Raw genomic sequence first — 14,596 nt, 5'->3', positions numbered from 1 at the left:
ATCAGAGTTTTTAGCCAAGTTTATTCTAAAAGTCATGGGATTTTAAAGTTCTGGACAAATGAAAGCAACCATATTTGTTTACTAATTTCAAAGTAAAGTTAGGGGTTGGATTTGGTTCAAGAGAGAATCTAGTATTCAGCCAAATCCAAAAATTATATTATTTGGTACATCCCTTAAAAAAACATATTTGCATGCAGGCAATGGCCTAACAATAGAGGAACTAAAGAGGGGACCCAACTCAGCTTCCTCTATACAGGGAGCCCAGGAGGGGAAGGTTCACAGGTGACCGGTAATTTTGTGAGAGTCATGGGGGGCCAGGCCTCACCAAAAGGACATAATATAAGTACTAAAAAAATGTAATCCTAGTAGATTGCAGTAGAGTCTAACCTTTATTACTAAGCTAACTGTTACCCTCAATCTTTACTTGCGTAGCTACATGTAGTACAGAGACTTACATACACATGCATCTCCCTGATTTTATAATTTTTTTTGTCTGGTCTCCTGAAAACATTAAATGAGGGTTCTACTTTACATAGCACACAACTGGGGAAAATAAGGGATTGTACACAGAACATTTACATTTGGTAGTAAATATGAAACCTTGAAACAATTGGCCATGGAACAGAAAGGAGAACATCTGTGAGATTATTGGGTGGACAATAAACATGAGCTGAACTCAATGGGAGGGCATTGGCAGTGCCACCTAGCAATTATAAGGCAGCCTTGGAGGACAGGCAATTGTAGATGAACAGAGATTCAACAAGAGAGGGAAGTAGTGTAAAGCAGGCTACAAACTGATCACTTATACTATGGGCCAATTTGCACACATTTACTTATCAGTCAGGCCAAAAACTCAGAACAAGAGACTTCATGAACTGTGAAGACTAATGACAACACATATATGGTAATGTACTAATGGAATGATGGCACCTGCCTCGACTGTGACAAAACATCATTTTGAGCTTACAAGTGGAGAGATGGGGCAATATGGTAGAAACATATAAATCAACACACGTGTGGCTACCTTAGGCAAACAAATTCAGGTACCTTGAAATGAAGTGTAATATGGGTTACATTTATAGCAACAAGATCCTATGTGTTTGTCAGTGTAACGACCAGTCATCCACAAGCTTATGGCGTGCAAGCTGTCTGAGCATTAGGAGTAATTTCCCCACTGTTGGGCATAGTTCGCAAACCTTACCGCAGCTCAAAACAATTCTGGTACCATAGCACTTACAGTTATCTCATCAGGTAATTAAAGGAACAGTGGTCTAAATTCTGAAAGATGGAAACCTTTCAAGTTTGCATTAATGCCACCATACAGTTTCTGTACTAGGTTTTCATACATAGTTACATAGTTAAATCGGGTTGAAAAAATACAAAGTCCATCAAGTTCAACCCCTCCAAATGAAACCCCAGCATCCATACACACACCCCTCTCTACTTTCACTTAAATTCTATATACCCATATCTATACAAACTATAGAGTTTAGTATCACAATAGCCTTTGATATTATGTCTGTCCATAAAAATCAATTCAAACTGAAAACCTAAATATTCACTGACTAAATCTCCCCTTTAGCTAGGATTGAAATGCAAGACACGTTTTTATTTTTTATAGATCTGCTCTACTTGTTATTAAATGGTTTGTTTACCCTTCAGTTAAACGGACAGTAACCCGAAAACAATAATTTTAAAATCATTAAAATATACTGTACTGTTGCCCTGCATTGGTAAAACGTCTGCGTTTGCTTTAGAAAGACTACTATAGTTTATATAAACAAGCTGCTGTGTAGCCATGGGGGCAGATTTCTAAGTTCAAAAAGGAGGAAAGGCACAGGTTACCTAACATATAACTGATGAGCTCTGTAATATAATACAATGATATTCTACAAAGTGCATCTTCTATCTGCTATGTAACCTGAGCCTTACATAGCTACACAGCACCTTGTTTATATAAGCTATAATAGGCTTTCTGTAACAAACTCACCAGTTTTACCAGTGCAGGGAACAGTACATTATGTTTTAATTACTTTGGAACACTTTCATTTTTTGGTGTTACTGTTCCTTTAACTTTTACACGTATAGAGTAATATTCTGAGATAATTTTTATTTGGTCTTCATTGTTACTGTTTGTGTTTTTTTTTTATTTCACTTTCTGTTTAGCAGCTTTCCAGTTTGGAGTGTCAGCAGCTATCTGGTTGGGTCCAAGTTAGCTTAGCAACCAGGGAGTGGCATGAATGAGAGACTGGTTTATGAATAATAGGGAAACTGAATAGAAAAACCAGTTATAAAAAGTAAGAATAACAATAAAATTGTAGCCTCACAGAGTAATAGTTGTTTGGCTGATGGGGTCAGTGACCCCCCCATTTGAAAGCTGGAAAGAGTCAGAAGAAGAAGAAGCCAAATAAGTCGAAAAGGACCACTTCAAAAGTTGCTTAGAATTGGTCATTCTATAACCTACTTAAAGTTCACTTAAAGATGAACCACCCCTTGTGGTTTATACTGGAGTATAAAAAAATGTGGAATTTTAGTTCCTGTACAGTCTACTAGATTGTGTTCTTGCTTTATATTATAATATTGTATTTGTCTAATTTTGTAAATTACTGCAGGAACAACTTTGTACAACATCACATATTTGTATGAACCATGTTCAGGTTGGAGAGGATTAAACCAGAAACCAATAATCTCAGTTCTATTTTGTGCATTTAAAAACAAGTCCCAGGTAAGACTAGCACAGCATTTCTTAATGCATCCATAAATGAGTTCCTTGGATCTTTTGAGTTCACCTTTATCCCTGATCCAGGATGTGGTAATGCTTTGCCATTGCACTTCTGGAATCTAAGTTCCATTCCACGCTACAGCAGGCTGCTAATAAAGCCACACAACTCTTCAGACATAAGTGTGGAAATCATTTATCACCTACACTGAATGGGTTCAATCTGCCCCACAATCCAGTGGCTTAAACTGATACCCCCTTTAGTCAAACTGCTGCCCCTGGAAATACAAACTGGCATCCCTGGATTGAAGCAAGACAAAACTCTACAACACAGGGCATTTAAATAAGCTTAAAGCTACTTTCTCCCAGTCTATCTGCAATTACCTTTCTTCATAGTATATGTGGTAGGGGTGATCTGGGGGTGTTTATGGGTGAGTCTATAAATATGTTATTATGAACTACTGTTGTTATCTTGACAAATACCGCAGAAGGTCGAAATGTTGATCTTAATAAAGACTTTTTTGAGAATTATGCTGCAGGTGAGCTGTAGAAATCAACCTGTGGGGAGAAAAAAACCCACCCCAGGTAGACCTCCCTCTTCCCCCCAGGCTAACTACCCCCCCCCCCGGGGAAATGCCCCATACTCCATAATTAACACTCGGCGAAGATTCCTCCATCTTCTGCGTTCTCTGTAAGCTGACTGCGAGATCGCCAATTTCCGTGTAATTCCGCGCAGTTGCACAAACCGGCAAACTGTTCCAACTGCGCATGCGCAGAAATACCGGTCTCGCAGTCCGCTTACAGAGGAGGCAGAAGATGGACGTGTGGAACTTCGCTGGAAGAATCTGCTGCGAGGGGTAAGTATGGAGTATGGGGCATCTCCCCGGGGGGGGGGGTAAGGTTTTTTTTCCAGAACAGGTTGAATTCTCCTTAAAAAGAAGGTGTGTGCTGCATCTCAGTGCTTTCCCCCTGGAGCTGGAGGAGGGTGAGGGGCCATGGACACCTCCATGTGCAGGAAGGAGTTGTGATTCTGTTTGTGTAGCTGGAAGGAGATTGTGATTCTCTGCTGACCTGAAGTGTTTGGAGAGAGCTCCAAAGGACTGGAAAGAGGAAGCAAGAAACCTCTCCCAAAGACTGAGTGACAAGTGTGAGTCCAAGAGAGGAATTGTGTACTGTGAAAGCTGTGTTAATGTGTACACCAATGTGGGTGTTGAACTGGGACTGTTAATCCTATGTGAAGCTACTATGCTAAGAAGTGGATTGTTCCTAATAAAAGGCAGCCAATCTGCATTTGAACCATGAAAGTTGATGTCAGACTCCATTGCTGTGCTTACCCTGTGCCGTGGCCTACAGCCTTCACTACCTGAATGTCACAGGGGGTATAGTTTTTGTTTAAAAGATATATAGGGGCAGCAACAAGCAACATAAGATAGTATTGTTGTTTTTCAGATGTCAAATGTGTGAGCAAACGCTGAAATTTCAAAATTATCCATAAAAGAAAAGGTATTAATCGTTGGAAATTGCATGAGCATGTGGATCAGGTGCTGGTGAATTTTAGGAATTCCAAAGATTTCGGTTTCCATGACAAACAGTAAAGGAATTTGTTGGAAATGTACTAAATGTTTTAAGAGGAACAGTCTGTACAGTATCTTCTTCTCTTTTGGAGAATTGTTGATTTATGGAAGAAGATAAGGCGGCTGTTTGCTGTGCTGCTACACTCAGTATGTGAAATAAGGTGTGGCATAGACTACATGAACACTGCAATGAAAATAAACTTGCTGGACAACCAAGGTTCAATTTTGGAACTTTTTTCAAATTTGTATCATTCGGCCAAAATGCTTGGGACTTGGAGTCAAGCCAGCATACATTAGGGTATCCCAGCAGTCCTTGGGGGAAGCCATACTGTAGGTTGCACATGGTAATCACAAATAAGTTTTAGTGTCATCACTTCTCAGCATGCCAACCTCACAACTGATCTTTGGTTAAATGATAATTAAGGACTGATGTGCTGCTAACTGATCCTCTATACAGCTTATCCATGCATTGCTTTGAGAGGAGAACATGGTCTAAGTCAGATGGCCGTACATTAGTGCTAAGACTCCAAGGATTTTTGGAATTTGTCCTTTCTCCTTTAGGATCTTAATAAGTCTCTTTTCAAAAAGATCAAGTTAAGTTGCTAAGTTTAACTATGTGGGTTGTGGGGCTAAAGCCTACTTAAGCTCAATTAATTATATCAAAATAAGGATGTGTTGTGTTTATATTCCAAAATTTTTACTAAACTATTACTATTCATAACTGAGCTTGACTGTGCAATCTCTCATATCTGTCTGACATTGGTATTCGAGTGCCATCAGCCAGGAGTGAGCCCACCCTCCGCAAAATCCACATATTTTATCTGTTTTTAAGTTTGTTTTCTGATTATTACTTTTTTTTAATAAGCCCCAAACTCATCTGGGCCAGGAGATTTTAGGATTTTCCATCAGATCTTCCTGGGCCTCAGTAGGAAGTAGGAATTCTATCTGCTAATGACTTGGAGAACTTCTGTCTGGAGTAATGCAAAGATTTGTAACGTTTGATAAATTCCTCTAGTATTATAGAAAGTCAGTTGAGTTAAAATTTGAAAACAGGTATTTATGAAAAGATTGAATTCACTTTGTTTATGAATAAGCAGCCTATGTGATCGTGTCCCTCCCTACTATTTGTTGTTACCCTAGAAGGAATTCCTTCTCTAACTAGTGGTGTATTTTGGTCTGGTGCTGCCCTAATCACTAGACTTCACTAGAGCGTTCATCAGTGCATGCGCAGTTATGTCAGTGGATGTGACGTCATAATGGATTTGATAGGAATGTATCCGACAGCAGGGGATGTGGTTTATTTGCCGTATATGCATCCACAGCCGTACCCCTATAGATGCTGCAGTAGGCACAGGCCCTGGCATGCAAATATATGGTAAATATGCCTCTGTCTCTACCTCTGATGAGAAGGTGTCACAGCCTTTTGTTCTCTGTCCGTTGAAGAACTACTATTGCTTTTGGGGGTTGCAAGAATCTGTAGCGCAATCCCATCCCCATATAGCTTACATTCTAATTTGGATTAATCTACAGAAAAGACACACAATATAAAAGCAGACTTTGCTTATATCATTCTCAAGTACCATAATGAGCCAAAGCCTCTCCCACATTTATAATGTATATAGTGGTGCTATGAGTATGTTTAGTAGTTAGCACAAAGGACTAAAGCACCACTCCAAATATGATTTAGTAAACTTTTATAAAAAGTTTACTAAATTCAGCATCCAGTTTTTGGTGGGGCCTAAATACTCTTTACTGTGTTAAGGCCTCCCCTGTGATGTTATTTCTCCAGGTGAGTGGGTGTGAGTCACTTGTGGAACATTGTGTAACACAGAACGCCTATGGGTGGGGTGTCACAATACCTGGAAGGCTGACACTCCTTGGGCAGATTCTTTTGCTACCGATACCTCAGAATCCAAAAGACTGAGACCCCTTTGTGTTTCCTGGATAACAATTTCTCTTGAGTACAACGAAATCTTATTCATTCCCTTAGAATGTTTTAGATTCCTGCCTTTCCTCACTTTGTACTGATGGGAAGTTAGATGAGTGTAACATCAGTCACACATGTAAGTGATTCCTTTAAGCAAACAAGCAACTATTAAAACAGGGATTGTACAATTAAAAAGAGAGAACTACTCCCTAGCAGCATTGCAGTATCCTTTTATTTACTCCCCTAAAGTACTTAATTTCCCGACTGACTTCGTGAAATGAATGCTTGTTTTAATTTTCTATAACTTCTACTAGTTATCAGTCAAGAAGTTGATCTTTGCTATTGTTTGCCATGGGCTTCCATAAATTGCGTAGGGTAACTATACACTGAATAAAATACATTATTTTCTCCAGGTGCACCATAATAACCAATAAGATGTCTGTTTTAAACAGGTGACCAGTAATGCTACCAGCTGATTGGTTGATAAAGGTGACTAGACCTGTAGCAAACATTGCACCTTTATTACATAACCCCATTAGTATTCATCCAAAATAAATCCAAACTGGAAAGATTTGGCTAACTCCAAATCCCGTAAAAAGGCTAGGATTTGTCCATTTCCCCGACAGAATCTTGGATTCTTTGCACCCTATTACACATTGGCCCAATACTGCTACATAATGCTAAATTCCATGGCCATGTGGGATGAGGAGGAATGAAATATGGTTGTTGCTAGTGCATGTGTGGTGCAGGGGGAGTGAGAGGGAGTCGGTGATACCGTGATACATAGAAATTTCAACATATTTGATTAGCGTCCAGTTTTTTTTTTTTATAGTGATGTTTATTTGAAATGAGCTGGAGAATGTGTGTGTGTGTACATTTCCCTCTCAGCCGGAAATATGCAAATTACTTTAAAATGATGAGCTTTCAATACACAATTGGAATGTGTCCCAATGAGCTTACAATCTATTATCTATTATTGTGCTTCTTTATATAAAAGGGCTCCTTGTTCCCACTCACAGATTCTTGAACACTATGGGGCAGATTTACTAAGGGTCGAATATCGAGGGTTAATTAACCCTCGATATTCGACTAGGAACTAAAATCGTTCGACTTCGAATATCGAAGTCGAACGATTTAGCGCTAATCCTACGATCGAACGATCGAAGGATTATTCGTTCGATCGAACGATTAAATCCTTCGAATCGAACGATTCGAAGGATTTTAATCCAACGATCGAAGGAATATCCTTCGATCAAAAAAACACAGGCAAGCCTATGTGGACCTTCCCCATAGGCTAACATTGAGTTCGGTAGCTTTTAGCTGCCGAACTAGGGGGTCGAAGTTTTTCTTAAAGAGACAGTGCTTCGACTATCGAATGGTCGAAGAGTGGAACGATTTTTAGTTCGAATCGTTCGATTCGTAGTCGAAGTCGTAGTCGAAGGTCGAAGTAGCCCATTCGATGGCGAAGTAGCCAAAAAAACACTTCGAAATTCGAAGTTTTTTTAATTCGAATCCTTCACTCGAGCTTTGTAAATGTGCCCCTATTTGTGGGCTTCTTGTGCAGAACTTTGCTGCTCCGTGAACCTTGGAGCTCTGCCATTTACATTTAGGCTTTTCTCTATATCCCAGGTATAGGCCCCAGCATTCAGATGTCTCCCTACACAGTTTTGCAGAGATTATACTACTGTGTCATTCAAAGGTTTAAGTACGGCAATAAGCACTCATAATAGAGGTTGTTATATGCAGCTGCAAGTGAATGCCATAAGCCATACAAATAGCGACACAACAAGGAGCAATTCTAATGATACAAGCTAAGCCGATTGCACCCCAACAGCCAGTATAGACTGTAACGTCTTGCACGAAACTTGCTGATCAGTATAATATGATACAGGTATACAGGTAAATAACAATGACTAAGGCTGCCACAAGACCATGATTTTGAAATTCTCTTTGTTTTCATAATGCTCACCTCACTGTGGTCAGTACAAAGAATATAGATTATAAAATATATATCTTATTGTTTGTTACTCCAATGTAAAGTATCTACAAAGAACACAAATTTGGGGGGAGCTAATTGAAACTACTATATATTCCAATTTAACTTCACTTTTTCTATGTTAGGTAAATCCTTGATGGAGAGGAATCTAGGGGTACATGAGCATAATAAATATAGCTGTACCAAGCAATATCAGTCAGTATAAGAATAAGATAATGTGTGTTGCTGGACAAATTAGGATTGCTTACTTTTAGGAAGAAGCATTTAAAAGAGGGTATAATGTTATATAAGGGGACTATCCAATAAATGATCTGACGTGTTATTCACCAGTAGATTCTTCCAGCAAACACAAGGGTGTCCATTCTGATTAGAAGGTTCTTTTAGTTTGAAATATTTGATTTGGTTTTCACAATAAACCATAAAAATCAATATGATAAATAGTATGCAGAATAAGAAGATTAATACAATGACATATTATACAAGATTAGAAGGTTCTGTATTAAGATTTTTTTACAGTGAGAGCTGTGAAATTGGCAATAATGGCAGATACATTAGGTAACACGAGTTGGATACTTTGTAGTACGTGAAATAATACAGGTCACAGGAGTAACTCAGACCTGTTTAATTCAATGTGGTTAAAAATATCTTAACACCTCTACGTACTAACAAAGCGACAAGGAAATAGAATGTTATTGTTCTCTATAAACCCACAGGTGTTATGAACTACTGGAATCCATGACATCACTATATTCATAACACCAGTTTACAGGCATTTTATAGGCATATTCAGTATAATTCACCACTGCCTGAGTGCAAAGAGGGTACCTTTACTAGTACATCTGACATTGTTCTGTTTCAGCTCTGACACAGGCAAACAACCACTAAACAGCTTGCCTTAGATGGAAGAAAACCATCTGCTTAGCTTAGAAATACAATACAAATGTTTATTACACAAAAAGAATAAAGAGCAAGAAATAAGGAAGAAATAAAATATACAACTGAAATGCCAGCACTGCTTAGGGTCATAAAAAAACACAAGGTTGAATTAAAATGAATCTCCTTTCATTTATCACACACGTATATCTCCGAAAAAGTGAAAAACAAAAGAGTAGACGCCCCAATCACACATGAACCCTGCTCTCTTTCTTAGCTAATTAGTAAAACAAGATGCTGATCTCATGTTATGTCTGCAATGTGTGCCGCATGTTAGGAAATGGTTTATGCAAATAGCAGTGTTGCAAGCACCTAGAGGTTGCTGGGACAACTTTCTAAAGGATATTTCAGTTTTTATGTTAGAAATAAAGGCAGAACTGATAAAGGTTTGAGGGCATCAGATAAAGAGGTAAACCTCTTACCTAGAAGGGAGTGACAACCTTTGTGGGTTTTTGTTTGTATGTAAAGGGTTAAGCTGGCCATAGACTCAAAGATCTGATCGTACAAATCGAGGCTTTGTACGATTTTCAGACCGTGTGTGGAGAGTCCCGCCATTTTTCATCCGGCAGAGATCGGTCGTTTGGTCGATCGGACAGGTTAAAAGATTTCTGTTGGCTGTGGGTGATATCTCTGCATGTATTGCCGATCGTACGATTTTCAGTGGGAGACTGTCACTAGCTTTGTCGGACATAACTTTTGTACGATTACTGTCAGGGGCAGAACATTGACTGATCTGTTCTTTAACTACTTTATTTGATCTGAATGGTTAGTGGCAGGTCGGGAGATGGGGAAGTCTGATCGTACGATGATTCGTACGATCGGATCTTTGCGTCTATGGCCAGCTTAAGTTCACACGAGGAGATTCGAGAAGATTTTGTTGTCAGGCGACAAAATCTCCCGAATCTCCTCGTGTGAACTAACCCTAAAAGTGTTCATGCATACTTCCACTTCTCTAATTATTCATACATATGGGTATGGGACCTGTTATCCAGAATGCTCGGGACCTGGAGTTTTCCAGATAACTGATCTTTCTGTAATCTTCATACTTTAAGTCTACTAGAAAATCATGTTAGCATTAAATAAACCCAATAGGCTGGTTTTGCCTCCTATAAGGATTAATTGTATCTTAGTTTGGATCGAGTACAAGAAAATGTTTTATTATTACAGAGAAAAATGAAATTATTTTTAAGAATTTGGATTATTTGGATAAAATGGGAGATGGCCTTTCCGTTGCATTCTGGATAAGGGTTTTTTTGGATAACCAATCCCATACCTGTATTAAGTATTACTGTACATTAAGTAGTCCTTGGTAAATGCAAGCTGCCACCAATTAATTCCAAAGATAGACTTTTGGTTGTGGATCAGTTTCACTGAATTTAATTATGTGTTCATTTTGGGTGGGTTATGGACAATTATAAGGACAACAGAGTTTTGTTGCCTTAGTGGTAGATGTAGCATTGCTATTGCATCCCTTTAACTGCAGACATGCATTGTGGCTGACTGTTAATCAGTTTACAGTGGTGTGAAAAACTATTTGCCCCCTTCCTGATTTATTATTCTTTTGCATGTTTGTCACACAAAATGTTTCTGATCATCAAACACATGTAACTATTAGTCAAAGATAACACAAGTAAACACAAAATGCAATTTTTAAATGAGGGTTTTTATTATTTAGGGAGAAAAGAAATCCAAACCTGTGTGAAAAAGTAATTGCCCCCTGAACCTAATAACTGGTTGGGCCACCCTTAGCAGCAATAACTGCAATCAAGCGTTTGCGATAACTTGCAACGAGTCTTTTACAGCGCTCTGGAGGAATTTTGGCCCACTCATCTTTGCAGAATTGTTGTAATTCAGCTTTATTTGAGGGTTTTCTAGCATGAACCGCCTTTTTAAGGTCATGCCACAACATCTCAATAGGATTCAGCTCAGGACTTTGACTAGGCCACTCCAAAGTCTTCATTTTTTTTTTCTTCAGCCATTCAGAGGTGGATTTGCTGGTGTGTTTTGGGTCATTGTCCTGCTGCAGCACCCAAGATCGCTTCAGCTTGAGTTGACGAACAGATGGCCGGACATTCTCCTTCAGGATTTTTTGGTAGACAGTAGAATTCATGGTTCCATCTATCACAGCAAGTCTTCCAGGTCCTGAAGCAGCAAAACAACCCCAGACCATCACACTACCACCACCATATTTTACTGTTGGTATGATGTTCTTTTTCTGAAATGCTGTGTTACTTTTACGCCAGATGTAACGGGACGTGCACCTTCCAAAAAGTTCAACTTTTGTCTCGTCGGTCCACAAGGTATTTTCCCAAAAGTCTTGGCAATCATTGAGATGTTTTTTAGCAAAATTGAGACGAGCCTTAATGTTCTTTTTGCTTAAAAGTGGTTTGTGCCTTGGAAATCTGCCATGCAGGCCGTTTTTGCCCAGTCTCTTTCTTATGGTGGAGTCGTGAACACTGACCTTAATTGAGGCAAGTGAGGCCTGCAGTTCTTTAGATGTTGTCCTGGGGTCTTTTGTGGCCTCTCGGATGAGTTGTCTCTGCGCTCTTGGGGTAATTTTGGTCGGCCGGCCACTCCTGGGAAGGTTCACCACTGTTCCATGTTTTTGCCATTTGTGGATAATGGCTCTCACTGTGGTTCGCTGGAGTCCCAAAGCTTTAGAAATGGCTTTATAACCTTTGAAATTGAACTCAGGTGTGATAAACCACAGTTAAGTTATTTTTTAACAAGGGGGGCAATCACTTTTTCACACAGGCCCATGTAGATTTGGAGTTTTTTTTCTCCCTTAATAACGTAAACCTTCATTTAAAAACTGCATTTTGTGTTCAATTATGTTATCTTTGACTAATAGTTTTTGATGAGCAGAAACATTTAAGTGTGACAAACATGCAAAAGAATAAGAAATCAGGAAGGGGGCAAATACTTTTTCACACCACTGTATATGCATTCTGTGGGCTTTATTAGTTTAGATGACACAATTTGGTTACAAAACAGAATCAACTACTTATCAGCTTTGCATTGGTTGTGGGAAAGGTTGTAACTGTAGCGTGTATGGCCACCTTAAGGCTTTGCACCTTATAAGTGTTTGCAGTCATAATAACTATTGTAAATGTTCACAGATGTACTAGGAACTCACATCCAGTCTTAACATTGTGTGACTGGGTTTATTAAGTGTTACAGACATGCAACATGCTTACTATTGTGGCGAGGGACTATCTCTAGTGGGCATGGCTGCTATTACCCTGGCACTGGAATTATAGCAGACTAAACAGACAAAAGCACAAATTGGTGGGTATCTATAAATGTAAAAACAAAGGGAAAAGTGAGGGGGTCGTATACTGGTAACTTAATCATTTTTTTTAAAGTGTTTCATGTAAAACCTGGACCAGCTCATACAATACACAAGGCCAGCTCAATACCTATTGTATATTAATCTCTATTGACCATCCTCTATAGGGAGTTTTATTATATTTGCATTTCCCAAGTGCATTTATAATAGTGAGAGCAGCTGTAATTGAAACAATGGTAGGCAGCTTGCTTTACCATTAAAGTTTCCAGTTATTTTATCCATTGACGGAGCAGTAAAAGCCATGCTAAATACCGATTTTGTTTTCTGACCCTGTAATTGGTCAGTATAATGACTTCATGGGAAGTGCTCTGAGGCATCGCTCCACAAAATCCAGAAACTCCAGGCCAGAGAAATTGTCCGTAAAGATTGCACTGGTTTGTTTCTATTAGCACTTAAATGCAATGAGGCAAGAAGTCTTTATACGGCCGCAGGACGCACGAGTGTGTAATGATTAATAGACTGAAAGCTCCAAAGCATGTGGAATGTAGATTGATCAGATTTATAAGGATGTTTAAACAGTATGAGATTACGATGGTTGGTTACATCTAGTTAATAACTAAACAAGCATGAATGGAGGCATTGGCACAAAGCATTCGGTCAAAAAACCTTAGTGTTGGCAAATGATTCATACCAGGAAAGAGAGATTTGTCGTCAGTGTTATCTCTTGGACACAGTGTGTGCTCTGGTGCCAGTGCTAGGAATAGAAGCGCGTCAGGACATGAACTTGCAGGTTAAATAAAAGAAAAACTATATATAATGCATGATGAATCAATCCATGTGCATTTGAATACTGATCATGCATTCCATCTTAGTTTCCTCTCACATGATCTTACACCAGTCTGTAGGTTTCATCTAATAATTATGGGTAATGGAACATGATGCTAGTAAATGTGAGGCCAAAGAGTACAAAGAAACTCCTAGACGGGGCTCATGCAGCACAAATGAAAAGAATAGGACTTTAGCTGAACATACATTTTGTCTGTTGTTTTTATGATGGAAAAAGCAGGGTTTTTTTAAAAAAAAACTTATAATCAGTGTTTAGCAACATACAATCTTAGCTTTTCTATTTTTCCTAGGTGATAGTTCCCTTTAAAAAGGATGCCTAAATTAAAGCTTCCTAACTATGGACCAAACATTTTCAGTAGGGTTTTAATGATCACAGATCCCACCGGGTGGTTTCATCAGAATGACTAAATTTCTATAAAAAAAAAAAAAAAAAAGAATTGTTTCCCTATACGCTGCAGAATTCTGGAGGCATAAGGTCAAACACTGAGAATATTTGCCGCACAAAAATATCTTTAAAAGTGAAATAACAAAAGCTCTTTGTCTGCAGGCGTTGGTCTTGTTCCAAAATCTATGACAGCGCACGGTTGCATAACAACCTCTTGACAAAAGGGCTTTTTATTGGCAGATATATCGGAATGGTATGCAGAAACCATGATCATACATGTGTTCATACATTCTGATGCCATTTAAAATTCATTTGTCTTTAATCATATATGACAGTCATAGCTAATGTAACAAGGATACATAACTCTTTGTATATCTATTTAGTATGTTAAAAGGAATACAGAGCTTGCTACTAGGTGAAAGATCATGCATATTATTTCCAGAATAATCAGCGAAAGATTACGTTATCTTTAAATTTGAAACACACAATACATCATAGCTTAAATATATTGCAATATCTGGACAAACAATCCCTGTTTTGTTTAAAGGGTAAGGCATTTTTAGTAGCTTAAGGCACAAAATGTCTAAATGCCCTTAATATATTGGTAACGGGTTGAGTGCAGAGAACCTCTTGTATTTGACAATACATCATAGTTACATAAGGTTGAAAAAAAGATACATGCACAAGTCTATTTCTTCACTAAAGGGATTCCTGTATAGTTTTAGACTCACTGTTAGACTGTCAGATATTGCTGGGATTCGAGCCAGGGACCTTTGGGTTTCTGGCTCGATGCCCACCGGGATACCAGGAAAACTCCCGTTGGGCCCAGTGTCCGTGGGCCCTCTTGCTTCTAACAATGTGGCCTATTTCATGATCATTCCCTATTTCTTTATGAAAACAAAGAGGCTTAATAATGGAAGAATATAG

The sequence above is a fragment of the Xenopus laevis genome, chromosome 3L, assembly GCF_017654675.1.
Source record: "Xenopus laevis strain J_2021 chromosome 3L, Xenopus_laevis_v10.1, whole genome shotgun sequence".
Lineage (NCBI taxonomy): Eukaryota > Metazoa > Chordata > Amphibia > Anura > Pipidae > Xenopus > Xenopus laevis.
The sequence above is the reverse complement of the archived record's forward strand: the minus strand, read 5'-3'. Positions refer to the sequence as shown.